The sequence below is a fragment of the Labeo rohita genome, chromosome 13, assembly GCF_022985175.1.
Source record: "Labeo rohita strain BAU-BD-2019 chromosome 13, IGBB_LRoh.1.0, whole genome shotgun sequence".
NCBI lineage: Eukaryota > Metazoa > Chordata > Actinopteri > Cypriniformes > Cyprinidae > Labeo > Labeo rohita.
The window spans coordinates 10,683,373-10,698,067 of record NC_066881.1 but is presented as its reverse complement, the minus strand read 5'-3'; the positions used below and the strand labels follow the sequence as shown (position 1 = coordinate 10,698,067).

The window sequence follows — 14,695 nt, the reverse complement described above, 5'->3', positions numbered from 1 at the left end:
GGTGTTGTAACTCTGTCATACAATGTGTGATCTGCCCCAAACTTCACATGTTCAATAAGAACACATTTAAAGGCCAATATTCTGTTACAATCATATTGCCACCTGCTGGCAACAGGAAATGACTTGTTTTACACTAACTTAAACATGCAATGTCCGATCTGCACCAAACTTCACGTTTGGTAAGAGTCCTGGCCTGAAGACATCTAAAGGCATGTCGGGCACCTGTTGGCAACAGGATAAATCATGCTGGAACATACCATGGAACAAAATCTGCACCAAACTTCATATGTTCGATAAAAATAAAGACATCTACATGTCAATATTCAGTTATAGTCGTAAGGAAGTTTGGCACATTTAAATGACTGTGAGATTTTCCCCCTATATTTTCCACTTTAAATGCATATTGCTCACCGTTTGCTGTTTTTCTAAAGGTGGTGAGCCCAGGTGCGAGGGTTCTTTTAACGCTGCTTGCAGCTTTAATTTGGTTTGAATTTTCTTAGAAATACTCAGCTTTTTACTTCATAATGCATTAATTGATGGACAGGAGTCATGTGGATTATTGTGATGTTTTTATCAGCTGTTTGGACTCTCGTTTTGACGGCACCCATTCACTGCAGAGGATCTATTTGTGAGCAAGTGATGTAATGCTAAATTTCTCCAAAACTGACTCGATGAACAAACAAACTCATCTACATTTTGAATTACCTAATAGTAATTTTTTTCATTTGTGGTTGAATTTGGTTAACAGCTAAACTTTGCTTATAATACTGTGCATCATCATGAATATTCTTTGTAAAAGAACAGCTTTGACTTTTTAATAACTCCTTTTTGTGTTCCACAGGAAGTAAACAGAAGTGTAAATAACCCCTTAGTATTTTAACTACATCCTCTTGGTTTAAGGTAGTAATTAACCATAGTACTGTCTGCAGCACATGCTGTGTTTTTCTTTTGTTATTGTTCTGCAAATGCCATTTCCCTCTTATTGTGGCAGTAACCTTAAGTTTTATTAAGAAGTGAAAGCAGGAAATTCAAGGGAAGATATTTTGTTCCAGTGTGTGATGAAAAATCAATGATGCTGAATTTTGCACTTTCGTCTCAGTGCTTTTTTTCCCCGCTGTCCCTGATGCTGCTTGAGACCACCGTAATGAGTGTAGAACCATGAATTGATTCTGCGGTGCCATAACTGTATTTGTATGGGGCAATTTTATAGAATCTCACATTGCATTATTGCCTTTCTTTTCATAGCAAAAAATGGACATGCTCATTCTCCTGTTTTAAAAGTGACTATAAAACATCACTGGAATGTTTTCAAATGTGGTAAAATGTTTTAACAGACTATAACTTTTAGTTTTTTAACGAAATGCTATGGATAGATATAACAGATCTGTAGTTTATGAGCATTTAAATATAAATGTAATATATAAATCAAAGTAAGATACACACTACCATTCAAAAGTTTAGTGTCAGTGAGGTTTTCCCTAAAATAAATTAATACTTTTATTCAGCAAGGATGTGACAGTAAAATGTGTCAGTAAAGACATTTATAATGTCATAAAAGATTTATTAAAAAAAATAATTGCTTTAAGTGCAATAAATCTTTTGATCTTTATATTCATCAAAGAGCCCTGAACAAGTCTGAGTATGCACAAAAAAAATATTTGTTCTGCATTAATAATTAAAAGAAAAGTATGTGCACCAAATCAGCATATTTGAGTGATTTCTGAAGGAACATGTGACACTTAAGACTGCAGTAATTATGCTGAAAATTCAGCTTTGCATCACAGGAATAAATTACATTTTAAAATATATTAAAATAGAAAACATTTATTTTAAATTGTAATAATGTTTCACAATATTGCCTACGTCTTTCTGATAAAGTCATTGCTGTCTTAGTGAGCATAAGAGACCCCAAACCTTTGAACATTGGTGTATTTAATGCAAGCTTTTGTAATATGTAAACTATATATCATATATAAGGCACATATCAAATGCTTTATCTTTTGGCTGGTTTTTAGCTTTTTTTAAAAATTTATCTATTGGATTTTATTATTGTTATCATGTCTGTATGAATTCTGCCGGTGCAGACATGCTTCATAAACAGTTAAGTTGTTTGGCTAGATGCTGCTGGCAGATTACCAAGAAACCTTTGCATGACCCAATTATTCACGCATTATGCTTTAATTTTGCATCCAGGCGTTTATGCGTTCAGAAACAAGAGTGTGCCCTAAATGAGCACCTCCTTTTGCCCACTAACCGGCCATTAACATTTTGATAGATAGAAAAGCATTTACTGAAACCAAGCTGCCATTTGAATAATCTGCACTTAAAAGCAGCAGAATCACATAATAACAAAGCGATGCCATCCGTACACCGTGTTTCACAAAATTGAGATTTTTCAATGTCTCTATGCTTTTTAGGGACTCTTTTTGATGTTTTGATGCAGTCTGCAGTTTCGTCTTCCTCACTAAAGTTTTCAAAACGTTTCATCCTGCTCCTCTTGCAAAACATGAAGTCAGCCACTATCCAGTTTCCTCCCGTGCTCTGCTCTGAGTCTGTGCGGATGGAGAGACGCTTTGACAGAAACTACAACTAATGCAGAAAATCTGGGAAGGTCTGCCGTCCCCATTAAAATTGCAGGATTTGTCTTCAAAGTGTGAGAAGGGTTTACTTTCTTAGAAGACTCTTCTTGTTTGAGCCAGCAGAGACTGTGTCTGTGTGTGTTCAAAAATGCATGTGTACCCTGAGGTCATGTGTTTGTTCGACTTCATGCAGCACTGCGCAGACCGATCGGTGTCTGAGCTGAATTTTTTTTCAACTCGAGACGGCGCCAACGTCACGTAACTATGACGTATGCCATCAAAATACTGCAAAAAGCAAGTCTAGATGGCTAGATCTCATGATGGATGGCAAATCCAGCTGCAAACAAATTCAAACACACCTTTTTAGGGCTGTCACTAATGATTATATTGGTAATTGAGTAATCGGTTGATTAATCTGTTGCTTAATCAAGTTATCGAATAATTATAATACATTTTTGAGGTAATAAAAATAGACCTAACCCAGACAGCACAGGTACGTCTGCAAGATCTGGAAGGCTGAACTTGATCTGGAAACATCTGCTGTGCACAACATCTGACAGACGTCTGTAAGATGTCAGTTTTATATATATACTAAATCATAAAAATCTAATAGTCGTCTATTTGACATATGATAGAAAACGTCGTATAGGCCTATTGCAAATGAGCAAACACTCTAAAAAATACGTCTTCCAGATGTAAATGCAGACGTCAAATAGACATCTCTGTGATGTATGTATGTATGTGATGTATGGCAGCGAAACACGCATTTGCTTTGATTATTTCACGTTAATATGTTAAATTATGCAGTAAAATCATGTCCTATATATTGTATTATAGTATATCGTACTGACAAGTCATCAACTAAATATTAACCATCTTAAATTCTGCATAACTGGATGTTTTTAAATAAACACTGACAAAAACTAGGTTTTTCAGCTGGACGATATGACGGTATATGTAACATTGATATAAGTGATCACAGGGGTTTATACCAACCTATTTTGTATTTACAAAATGAGTTCACAGGCAAATTTGCTTTATTTATATTCCCAGGCGTCAAAATCACACACATATAAGTGTTAGAAAACACAATTCTTGGCTGCTTCGATATCCACTGATGACTGGATATTTGTTAAGTTGTTAGGAACATTATATCAAGTTCAGCAACCTTTAGTTTGTTTTACTCACATTTTCGCATCTTCCCTATTAAATCCATTCACGCTGAAGGCTCTTTTGCCACTCAGTCCGGCTGAGGGGGCGCGTTTCCCGGCGGGAAAGTGACGTCAGTGCATACCCTCTATAGACATGAAGTCCAGTTCCGTTGTCTGATTAACATGAAAATGACAAATCACAGTTTGTTTGGATTTGTTGTGCTGTTTAGGGGCAGGTTTATCTAAAATAGCTTTACAGTTGTATTCAGAATAGAGGAAACTGTTTAATAATGTAGAACATCTCTGTTGAAAAAAACAGCATGTGCTGGTTAGGAAGGATTTGAAGCATGCATGCTGGTTTGAGCTGGTTTAAGCTGTTCCTAAGCTGGTCCCCCTGCTCAGGACCAGCATAAACCAGCTAAGGACCATCTTAAACCAGCTAAAGCCAGCATCCATGCTTCAAAACCTACCTAACCAACATATGCTGTTTTTTTCAACAGGGATTAGGACATCTTAATGTTTCCACTGCAGATGCGTGACAGAAACACATGTTCATTCATAACATAAACTGACATACATATGTCATAGTAATGACTTTGTCTTATTCAGAGACAGCAGATCTGACAGTGTCGAGCAAGGAGTCGGTCAGTGCCGTAACACTTCGCTCCATAAATTACGGCGTCCCAAAAGAACAACGTGTTGACGCACAAAACATTATGATAATTTATTCTTTAGATCGTTCTGGTCTCTGAATGTGAAATGAAGGAATGAAAGTACTGCTGTGCAGCACAGAGTTTGTGTGAGGATCAGCAGGCTTTCATCAGTACACATCAAGTCCGGTTTATCCCGCTCTAATCTCTTAACAGTCTGTGAGGATGTTCCAGCACTGGCGGAGTTTGTGTCCCGCTCTGATCTTGAGGTCATGTAATATAGCACACTGATGGGGTTTAAGCCAGTAAGCCACTTATTAAGCTTTGAATAATTATCTGATATCATCACTCCGGTCACATATGACACTACCTGACGTTACCCATTTGAGTAAAATCCAAAGGATGCAAGATAATAAGGCGTGTGATTGTGCAACTGTTTAGAAAAAACAGCAGGGATTAATCCTGTTGACGCCTGCTACTGGAAATAAAAGACTGAATAGAAAACTGCAACCAAGGTGTTTGCTGAATACAGATTCACCTTTAAGGATCCAATGAGGCGGAGTAAGAAACTGAATAAAAGTAGTGAGGCGGCTAAAGCTTAAATACTTTTTCAATGGTGTGCAATAGCTCAAGCCAGAGTAGCTTTTTAGTACCAAGCTAATTTTCCTTTCATTTTAGTGAACTGATTCGCATTGTTATTTTTTTAAATGCTCTGTTTCAGTATTTTTTTCACCAATTACTTTCTGTTCCTGCACAGTGGTGTGCATGACAGTTATTTGATCAGTAACCCTATTTAACAAAAGCACAATGTTTTGTTGATATTGTGAGACCTTTTACAGTTAAATGATGCATTATCTGTATAATCAAAAATGATGGAGCATTTTAAGTTTTCATTGTTATCAGGAAAAAATACAAGTGATCATTTAAGTTTGCTGTTTTGATACTTTTGTAATTTTTGGTCAATACTATTTTACTGAAAGAACGATGTGTTTCCCTTTGTAGTGTAATTTTAGGTTTAATAACTTGAAAGTAAACTTTTTTTGTTTAGTGATAATCCCTTGTTTGTCCTAGAATTGGTTTTTTAGCATTTCTGAGTATTTTAACCCTTTCGAACAATGACTGGAGGATTTTGAGGTCCAATATTACAGAAGGTTCAAACGCTCACTGATGCTCCAGAAGGAAACACGATGCATTAAGAGCTGGGGAGGGTGAAAACTTTTGGAATTTGAAGATCATGGTAACTTTAACTTATTTTGTCTTCTGTAGCTTCTAAGGGGGCAGTACTAAATGAAAAAAATATGATATTTAGGCAACATAAGAAAAATGTACACATCTTCATTATGTTCAAAAGTTTTCACCCCCGGCTCTTAATGCATCATGTTTCCTTCTGGAGCTTCAGTGAGTGTTTGAACCTTCTGTAATAGTTGCATATGAGTCCCTTAGTTGTCCTGAGTGTGAAAATAAGGATCCCAAAACCATACAGTCATTGTTAGAAAGGGTTCAAATACACAAAAATGCTAAAAAAACAAAAGAATTTGTGGGACCTAAAAGATTTTTCTGAAGAACAGCAGGCAGTTTAACTGTTCAGGACAAACAAGGGACTCATGAACAACTATCGCTAAACAAAAAAACGCACAGCTGTGGATCATTCAGGTAACAGCATAGTATTAAGAATCAAGCGTATGTAAACAGGGGAATTTTTATAAATTCAACTATTATTTTCTCTTATTCAGGTCAGTACTAAATAAAAAAACAACATGCATTTTGTATGATCTCACTTATTTTGGTAAAATAATTAACATTTTGCAGATTCTGCAAGCCGTATGTAAACTTTTGACTTCAACTGTACATAAATGTATTTATAAGAGTTAAAAGTAGTAAGTCAGTAAAAAAAGCAGTGATACAATATGATATTTAAAAATAGCTTCAGTGTAGTTTCTATTACAGCTTCTGGTGTAGGTAACTGCGTTTTTAAAAACGCTATCTTGACTGAAGATTACCCTTAAATGAAGAGTATCTTGTAACTTAACAAGCTTCCCCAGCACTGACAGTTTCTTAAGTGGAAACATAGATCATACATATGAAACTTTAGCTGGTTTCTGTTTTCAGACTAGAGGAAGATCTATAGGGAATATCTAACTATGTCACCTTTACAGTCGCATGGATGAATAAATCTGGGTTAGAGTCTTGGCGCTCAGTGCTATCTCTCACACAGGAGACCAGCAGAAGGATTTTCCAGGGGAGGGGAAACACACAGGCTCAGGCCCGTCTCTTAGATAGATCCATTGCTGTATCGATCTCGTGTCATTTCTAGCGGCAGCTGCTCATTGATGGATCATCCTTTGTGGAAGCAGGGTAATTTACCAGCCTGAGCAGTTCAGTGCACAGTGCAGTGACTCTCTCTTACTGTCAGAGAGTTAAGGACTGTTCACAGAGAGAACTGTATCGTTGTAGTTGTGGTGTGGACTCCTCTGTTCTTACAGAATTGAAATGTTTTAGAAATCTGCCTGTGTTGGCGATTTTTCACAGGCAAACTGCAGTCATTTCAATAGAAATCCATGCAATTGGATATTTTTCACAAGGCTGAAAGAATTCTCCACACAGGTTTTCCTGTTTTTTCAAGTTGGTTACACAGATTTGCAGCAGAAAGCTGCTTGGTTTGAAAGTGACTTCTGTGCTTCGTATTGCTAATGTGATGCACCTTAAGACTAAAATCCCTGCTCTGGGCTCTGTGAAAGCTGTATTTGTGGCAGTCGTGTAGCATACGGTACACCTCATCACATGCTGCCAGCAGGGATCCGTTGCTGTTCCTCTTAGCCATTCTTCCTGTCATGAGCTTGAACTTGGTGACTGATTTGAACCGAAGCAAATTTTCTCATCCATTGTGTCAGTTTCTGTGTGAGCTCTGTAATCCAATTCAATGCAGTTGTTTCACTGTGTACGACGTAATATGTGAGTATATTATTTATCTTCGATCATTTATCACAATTTTTCTCTTTAAACCTCCAAAAGGATGAAAAAAGCCAACATTTTTTATGCTCTTTGAGGCATTTCAGCCAGGCTGAGACATGTTTCCTAGTTTTGAACATTTCTGAACAAAATATTGGCAATGTTTGTCTGCAAAACTTGCTGTCAAGATGCTGGAGTGTTACTGTGTGGTTACTAAAGGGTTCTTAGGGTTTTAGTGCATTGCTATTAGGTTGCTAGGGCGTTGTTAATGGACGCTTTTAGTCTGTTGGGCCAAATGGTTATAAGAATGGTAATAAATGGTTACAGTTATATTTTCACTTGAGCTTGGCTCAGGAGAAGCTTGATTACGAAATTGTACACTTGTTTAGTGACATCGCCCTTCAGGATTCCAGTTTCTCTCTTTGGCTGGCCAACAGTTAAGCAACAAAAAAGGCTTGGCTTGATGGTGAAAAAGTGTCTCAAGTCTCTGCGATTTTATGTTTTCTAGATGACTGTAGTTGCTCCTTTAGCGTTATATGTTAAAGGATTAGTTCACTTCCAGAACAAAAATTTACAGGTAATGTACTCACCCCCTTGTCATCCAAGATGTTCATGTTTTTCTTTCTTCAGTCGTAAAGTAATTATGTTTTTTGTAATTATGTTTTCATTTCAAATTTGAACTTCGAAAATGCAGCTTCAAAGGGCTCTAAATGATCCCAGCCAAGGAAGAAGGGTTTTATCTATCGAAAGGATCGTTTTTTTTTTTTTTTTTTTTTTTTTAATTATTACAGTTTTATATACTTTTTAACCTCAAATGCTCATCTTGTCTAGCTCTGTGTGAACTCCCATCTCATTTTCTCCTCAAACTTTAAAATCGCCCTACATCACTGCAGAAATACATTAAAGAATCTGCATTTAAACTGCATTTTGGAAATTCTAATTTGGGGGCACCATAGAAATCTATTACATGGAGAAAAATCCTGAAATGTTTTCCTCAACAAACCTAATTTCTTTACGACTGAAAAAAGAATGACATCAACATCTTGGACGACAAGGGGTAAGTAAATTATCTGTAAATTTTTGTTCTGAAAGTGAACTAATCCCTTAAATTTATGTTTTTTTTTTTAAAGGCACCGCAGAGTGAGACATGCACAAAGGGATAGTTTACTTAAAAATGAAAATTACCCCATGATTCACTCACCCTCAAGCCATCCCAGGTGTCTGACTTTCTTCTTTTAGATGAATACAATTGGAGTTATGTTAAAAATGTTTTGGCTCTTCCAAGTTTAAAAATGGCAGTGAATGGGTGTTGAGTTTTTGAAGTCTAATAAACTGCATCCATCTATAGACCAATTTGGAGTAGACGTCACAGTTACGTCACCTGCATCTACGCATACATTGTAGTGGCAGAAAAACACTGTGGAGTGAAATGGAAAAAAATCCACAAAATGAGTGATAAAATGTATTGTGTTGCCTTTGGATGTCAGAATCGGAATGCAAATAATTTTTATAGAATACTGTCATCAGAGATGCCATTTGAAGCTAAACGCAGATGTTTAAATGGACAGACTAATGGATGAAACCTGATATGATTACTCTACTTTTAAAGCATACATTTAATTTAAACAATATGTCTACATAGTATTCCCATATGCAGTTAATATTGTATTAGCCCTACAGATACAGCATTACACTGCTTAAACCTGTAACATTTGCCTATTTTATCTCACAGTTCTGACTCTTGTCTCACAAATGCAAGTTCATATCTCGTATTTCAGACTTTATATCTCGATTTAACTCAACAATGGCAAGTTTGTCCATTCTGAGGGGAGAAGAAAGCCAAAAATGTAAGAAAGACTAAGAAAGAATAACAAGTTGATTATCGGAATTGTGAGATATAATCTCGGAATTGTAAGAATAAAGTCAGAATTTTTACATATAAACTCAAATTTACCTTCTTTAATTATTTTATTCCATTGTTTTCATAGACAGCCACTTGAAAACTGTCTTTTTCTGACACCAGATAGGCTCCGCCCACAAAAATATAATCACTGTTTGCAAACACTGAATTGGTCTATTATAAAAAGTGTTCCACATAGCTCCAGGGGGTTAATAAAGGCCTTCTGAAGAAAAAACTCCATGTTTACAGCTTTATAAACTGTAATCTAACACTAACTGTCGTATGCACGTTCACGAGAGAGTGGCGTTCCAGTGGATGACGTAAGCTCCGGTGAGAATATGCTAGTCTCGTGAGAACCAAGTTTTGTCTACAGCAAAGGAAAACCAGTGGTTAATGGAAGCTAGAGAATAAAGTTTAAGTATGGATATTTTTCTTACACAAATGCATTGATTCACTTGGAGCCCTGGAGCTGTGTGGAGTACTTTTTATGATGGATGGTTGCACTTTGTTGTGCTTCAAAATCTCAGCACCCATTCAGCCAGGGCTTTTTTTAATATAACGCCGATTGTATTTGTCTGAAAGAAGAAAGTCAGGATGATTTGAGGGTGAGTAAATCATAGGGTCATTTTCATTTTTGGATGAACTGTCCCTTTATGACTCTGTGGGATTTTTTTGCCCAGACAAAAATCATAAATCATCCTTTACTCAACAAGCCACATGATTTGAGGTATCACTTACTTTCAGTAGCGAATGTTAAGGATAAGTTACATGCCTTAAGTTTATGGGTTTGTTCAAATCCCTAACCTTAGATATGAGCAATAATAGTAAGAAGAGTAGTTAAATACGACCTTTACACAGTACATACTGTACATGGCACTTCAGATCGACAGTCTGCTGCCCTTTTTTAACTCCTCCACCTTGATTGACTACACTGAGGCATTTCACTTAGCACTGCTCCTTTATATCAAGAACTGGCAGACACCTCATGCATTAGTCATCACTCCACAGGCCTCAAGACCGTGATTAATATTGTTATTATGACATCTGATTTCATGAAAATCTCAAAGTGTAGTGGCACAGGAATTTTACCGCTAGCTTCCTTTCCCACCCATCACTGCTTCACTGAAACAAAAGCCACGAGATGGATGTTTTTTTGTGTTTTGATTGTTCACCGAATATGCCTTAAGCTGGCTTGCTGACATGACATGAAATCTACCTACAAAAATGGCAGCATGGACCAGGATACTGTAGAATTATCAGCACGTCACACATTTCATGTGCTTGGCAGTAAACCATATGCTGCTGCCTTTGTTTTAGAGCGCTAAAAATTATCCTCAGCCTATTGATCCGGTGGCACATGAGTGATTGCAGTCACATGGCCTCTGCTTTAATGCGGCGTGATTAGCATGGGCTGTTGATCAGTCATGTAGAGCGGTTTCTGCTCAGATAACTGTCCTGCTGTGAGTTTTGGATCTGTATAAACTGACCAGCTGTTCTGTGAGCAGCTTATGAATTAATGGCACTTTTGATGCCAGAGAGGGAGGATTTCATTCGCTCCTCCCCATGTGTTGACCATTATAACAATATCATAATATTAGATCATCATATGCATTCACTGATAATCGCACAACCAAATGTGAAAATGACTTCAAGCTGTTGCGAGTACAGTAGGATCCAAAATCCGAGACTAGTTTCCACGAGTGAAAATGCTTCTGTTTGAGTGTTTCTATATTGTTAAAGATGGTTGAAATATTGTTAATCTGAAGTAGGGCTGGGCGATATGGCCAAAAATGATCACAAAATAATTTTTATTTCTTCCAAGTTTGAAGGCAGATTTAAAATGTAAAAGTTGTAAAAACCATACGGTTAAATGTAGCTTTAAAATATTCTTTAGAACATGACAAACATGTTTTTTGAATTCTTCACACTTTTTCCAGTCATTTTTCCATAACAAAATAAATATCTTAACAATAAACCAAATAATGTATTATTGTTTCAAATCAAGAAACAGGTTTGTGTTACCTAATAATATTAATAATAATAATAATAATAATAATAATATATTTTTTGTCTCTTAGAAATACACATTTGACAGTAGCTTGAGTTAGGATGCAGGTGTAGATTTATGTTTACTATCAAAATCAGTAATATCTGTAAAAATTGTAGCAACCTCATTTTTATATGGTGAAATTTAATTATTCTGACTTTTTTTGTTGTTGTTGTTTTTTATTAACCATTGCTCTTCCATAGTATCATCCATAGATCATGATAATAAGAGTTAAAACCACAAATATAGCACCTCAGTACCATGGTAAAAATATAATTTGGTTCCTAGGTATTTGTATGAAAAACAGTAGTTTAAATACATTTAGTATAAATGCATAAACGCTATAGTTTAATCACAAAAAATACTGTAATTATATTCCATTACTACTCCTTCAGTAAATTACATGTCTACATTAATAACATAATAAAATTAGACACAAATATACCCACATTTCTGACACCACACCACTGTGCAGTTAGTGCTACTACAGTCAATCTATGAGAAATGATAGCGATTTTTATATTAAAAAGTCTTCTGACTGTCTCGTTGTGCATAGCGTTTCTCCTGTTTGTCAGCGCTGTTTTATCTGGCTTTAAACCGAGTCATTTGTGTTTTTAACTGAATTCAAGCGTTTCACATTGGCGCTGTTTAGTGAGTTCGCGCCGTGCTGCCATTTGAACTTTGATCCGAGCGGATAAACGGTCCGAGTGGTGCGCTTTGACTAGTGCTCTTTTGTTCCACATTAACATTATATCGAACATTTATCGAACTCTTGTTATCGTTTATCGAGGAAATTCGTATTGCGCGATAATTATCGTAGGAATATTTGCTGTAGGTATACCACTGTTCGACTAACATGTATGTTAATATATGCCAAAAGGCATTTCAACACAAACCTTGAAGTTGTGGAAAACACAGTGATCAAAATTAGAGACCAGTAATCAGTGTAGCACAAAATAAGATTGCAACTAAAATTTTTGAGGGTTACAGCTGTCAGAAATTAGTAGAAAGTGTAGAGGCCCTTGTTTTGAATGAGTTCAGCACATCAGTTGCCTAGTTTCTCACACTGTGTTGGTGTGATCTTGATCCACTCTTCTTCCCATAGTTTGGGTTTTTTAGCCATAACTTTGTCACCAAGGATTTAACAGAGATTTTCAATCGGGTTTAGATCAGGACACTCTGCATTGTATAACATGTATCTGTATAACAAGCCCGACTCCGTCTGCAGTAAACATCCCCCAAACCGTGGGACTTCCTCCTCCACCTTTCACTGACTTATTTACGCACTTGGGCTTCAGTCATTCCCATTGTTTCCCATCAGACCCACTTGAACTTGCTTTCATAGCTAAAGTGAACTTTGGACCAGTTCTCCTCTCTGCACACAACTTGATTCTCTCTTGATTCTTTCTGGTGATGATAGGTTTGGTCACTGCTGTGTGCACTTTGAGTCTGACGACTTTTAAACATGCAGAGACAGCTCCTTACCATGTTCAGCATTGAACTGCCTAGCAATTCCAGCTGCAGTGCTGAACCGATTCCCCATTAAGAGTCTCTGCATTTATCCTGTCTTCTCATGCATTTGGCTTACATAGATGACCAGCCTTTTTGGGAGCCTTCAATGAATTAGTATCATTGCAAACATGCAATATTTGAGAAATCACAGATTTGAAACAACCAACTTTTTCGTGCAGTGGCTGAAAGGCTTATTCCTTTGGCTTTCATCTGGACAACCTCCTGACGCAGGGTTTCAGTCACCTCAGAGCAGCCCGCAATCTTGCAAATGAAATGCTGCCGGTAAAATTAGGTTTTTCATATAATTAAGGAAATTAGCACCAGGTGCTAGATTAACCCCAATAACTTGGAGGAATCTGTAAGTGTTTTGATCAGAGTTCTTTTTTTTCAAATATCTAATTTTAAGTTTTTTTATACTGTGCTTCAGAATACAGTTTATTTATGAAATATGCTTAAAAACTGCCATTCTACTTCTGTTAGGATAACAGTGTGTACAAATAAACAAATATTCACAAAAAGTGTGTTCTCAAACTGTTGGACTGTAATGTTGGTCTAAAACAGCAGTGAGATATTCAGTATTGTCGATACTGTTCTACTTCAGTGTTTAGTGTCCAACAGTTTGTCATTCTGCACTTTTGTGTGTCCATTAAACAAGCCATTTGCACAGTGCATATCGGCCTGCTAGTGTAAAACTGGTGGATTTAGTCTGATGCCGGTGGTCACTGTGGCAATTCTAGACGCAAAGTCTTACACACAACAAGGCCGTTGGCATGGTCACAAAATGGAGGGAATTTTAATTGCTGTTATGGTCGCAGCAGATGGTGGTAGAAGTTGAACGGACTATTTGTAAGCAGATTTTGCGTTGTCTCAGCGTGGCATGAGCTCTTTGTTCTCCTTCAAAGAATGCTTTTCATTATGGAAAATATGGGAGTTGGTTTGTAATTGGTGATTCAACTTTTACTGCTGCTTCTCATTTCCTCACTCGCTGCATGAGACTTGATGTTTTTGTTGTTCAATTAATATGCAGCAGTGTTCGCGAATACTTACCGTGATTTCACCATGTGAGATGTTTTCCTGATCAACATCCATGTTGGACTTAAAACAAAATTCTTGTTAACCAGATTTTAGCATTTGGGTTAGACTTGGAAAAACATTCTCATCTTCCTGTTATTTCATTCCATTTACCATCTGATGTTTATTTCACAAAAAACTGAAAGCACTTGATCTGGCAAGTTCATACAGGAGTTAAGGATTTTATTAATGGTTTATTTAAAGTTTACAGAATCTGCTAAATGTTAGTTTGGCAAAATAAGAGGGGTCGTACAAAATTAATGTTATTTTTTATTATTTAGTACTGACCTGAATAAGATATTTCACAAAAAAGATGTTTACATATAGTCCACAAGAGAAAATAATAATTGAATTTATAAAAATGACCCAGTTCAAAAGTTTACATACACTTGATTTTTAACAGTATTGTTACCTGAGTGACCCACAGCTCTGAATGACCCTTGCTGTTCTTCAGAAAGTCCTTCAGCTCCCACATTTTTTTTTTTTTTTTTTTTTAGCATTTTTGTGTATTTGAACCCTTTCCAACAATGATTGTATGTTGTTGTAAGGACAACTGAGGGACTCATATGCAACTATTACAGAAGGTTCAAATGCTTAGTGATGCTCCAGAAGGAAAAACAAGCATTAGGATCCAGAGGTGAAAACTTTTGAACAGATTGAAGATGTGTACCTCTTTCTTATTTTGCCTAAATATCATATTTTTTTTTCATTTAGTACTGCCTTTCAGAAGCGACAAAAGATACTTGCATGTTTCCCAGAAGACAAAATAAGTTAAATTTACCCTGATCTTCAAATTCAAAAAGTTTTCACCCCCTGGCACTTAATGCGTTGTTTTA

General features: G+C 36.5%; 1 protein-coding gene across 2 annotated transcripts in view; it reads left to right on the top strand.

Annotated features, from left to right (window-relative positions):
* The window catches only part of marchf8 (membrane-associated ring finger (C3HC4) 8), a 137,468-nt gene that overhangs the window by 12,264 nt on the left and 110,509 nt on the right, over positions 1-14,695 (top strand). The gene's annotated exons all lie outside the window — the stretch shown is intronic.